Consider the following 2,722-nt stretch of genomic DNA (forward strand, 5'->3'; position numbering starts at 1 on the left):
TTTCCGATTTCATAGCGCCGGTGCGGTCCCGCTGGCTCACCGCAGACTACCTCTAGCCCGATCTCAAAAAAAAAAAAAAACCAGTTCCGGGAAACGGCTCTCGAAGCCTTTGAGGTCCGAAATCGTTGACTTGGACGACGACTTCGGGCTGATTTCCAGGAGTTCAACGACGAGTCCGATATGGACGAGGATGATGAAATGGTTGATTCCAAGCCCTCTGCTTTCTCTGCCGGAAACCCCTCTTCTGCTCGTGGTTCTACCGCTGTGAAATCTATGGAGTTTAATGGGCAAGCTGAGAAATCTGCATAGAGAAAAAGGAAGAACTAGTACAAGGGAATTCGCCAGCGCCCATGGGGTAAGTGGGCTACAGAGATCCAAGACCCAAGGAAAGGGGTTCGGGTTTGGCTTGGAACATTCAACACTGTAGAAGAAGCTGCAAGGGCGTATAATGCTGAGGCACGTAGAATTCGCGGCAAGAAAGCGGAGGTTCTTGGGCCAATGTTGTGACTTATGCCTGAGTTTCTCTTTCTCTCTGTAGATTGAATAGGTGTGTCTTTAGGTGTGGGTGTTGGATTTTTCGTTTCTTAGGTTTCTGTAGATTCACGGTAGAGGCATGAAAAATTAAGAGAGAACCAACATAAATTTTCGTGTCGATTCCCATAGACGGTGCCAAATGTTGATGCACAAAACTGGAGGGTCTTGGAACAACGTAAATCCGACGGTGAATCTGCAAGAAAATAAAGAACACAAGATGTATCGTGGTTCACCCCAATGTTTGGGCTACGTTCACACTAATGTTGATATTGTTTCACTCTGAATGGTGAATATACAAGAAGGCTAGAGGCAGTGTGCTCTCTAGCCTATTTTCTGTGTTTGCCCTCTCTGAGATGTTTTCTCTCTTCCCATGGCCTAAACCTTGACCTCTCTAATGAGAAGAGTGGGGAGTCCTTTTATAGAATAAGAGCTCCTCACTTATTATATATTTGCCCCTTTATTTATTACATAATTATATTTGAGTCCCCCAAATATTTATACAAGGTCTAAATACGGATGCTCTAAATATGGTACAAACTAATATAATTGGTGGAAATTCTTTTTTTCTTTACAGTGCTTCTTTAATTGTATAATTACATATGTTGTACAATCTCGTGTTTCAGGCACACTGATAAATACCCCCTTTTGAACAACTACTAATTTTCCATTTGACTTATCTAAATTCAGATATAATTTTTCTCTCATTACTTGGTGGCGTGTTGGAGAAAGTATGAATAACAATCGTATTCTTTCGTTAGCAAAACAAAGAAAAACCAAAAGTGTTTATGGTCATGAACAATGATTAGGGACATGCCATCTTTTGTCTTTCAACACAAAAATTAAAAAGACGTACGTGTACTAACGTTAACGTAGTAAGGTTTGATTTGAGATTTTGAGAGATTTTAGTGGATTTATAAATCTATTAATTTTGATAGAGTTTAATTAATTTTTAAAGATTTCATGTAAAATTTTGAGTGAATTATCTTGAATTCTCTCAAATTCTTCAATTGGTTTTTATTTTTTATGTATACGTAGGTATGTAGATAAGCAGCAGTAAGTAATAGAAGAATAATAACTTTGATTTCAAGGGTTTGTAGCACCAATAATCCCCAAGATTTCATAAGCAGGAATTGATTATTTTGAAGATGGTTTTGCACTATAGTATAAGAACTTAATAAACACATAGAATAACTAACATCATTCATTTGACTGACCTCTTGTTCCAACCACCAGATTTAAGATTGAATGAGTAGTAGAACATTCATGAATACTGATTTTAGGTATTTATTTTCTAGATGGGTGTAAAAATAAATTTACATGTTTAATTGAGTTTGTGAGAACAGTTTTAGGTAGTAAATTTGGGCTTAAAGAGATAATAATAGTTTAATTAAAAACAACACGGGTACAGAGAATAAATTGAGTGCAGAAAGAGATTCTATAGAAAATATTTTTGGCTCAGCACCTTCAAGTGATGGTAATGTTCACCATCCTATTTATCATTGTTAGATGAGTTTATATTTCGAGATATGTATAGTGGATAAACATAAATATCAAAATATAAACTCATCTATCGGTAATAAATAAGATGTTGAGTATTACCATCACCTAGTGAACAAAATACACCTAATTACACGGATTCAAATCAATTTATCATCTCAAAATCCGAATTGAATATATAGAAAAACTCTTTTCAGAAAAATTGACAAGTCCTCTCCTCTCATGCCATCTCCAATGGAAAGTACCAAAGGTCTAAAAGCCAAAATATGACTTGATTTGCCCAAAAATCCATCTTTAATGGATGGCTGAGCTATAATTCTAAGAGACGTCATGTTGGCCAAGTATAGCCCCCTCTTAGCCCATTTTTTTGGAGCCCAGCTCCCCTACTGCAATAATTAATTCAAAGTCAACGGTTATATTTGAAACATCCAAGGTAGTTTAATTAAATTAAACAAAATTTAAAGTATAACCTTAAAATTAATAAATTATTGAGGTGCTTAGCCCCTTTAATTAGATATAGTATATGAGCATAGTTTAACATTATTGATTTAAAAGGGTAAATCTCAGTTTACTACCCTCAAGTTTTGTGGTTTTCAACATTTAGTACATGAAGTTTTTTTCATCACAGAGTCATACATAAAGTGTTAATTTTGGGACAGTCTCATATATCCATTAACCTGGCTGTTAAGTT

The sequence above is a fragment of the Malus domestica genome, chromosome 09 (assembly GCF_042453785.1).
Source record: "Malus domestica chromosome 09, GDT2T_hap1".
NCBI lineage: Eukaryota > Viridiplantae > Streptophyta > Magnoliopsida > Rosales > Rosaceae > Malus > Malus domestica.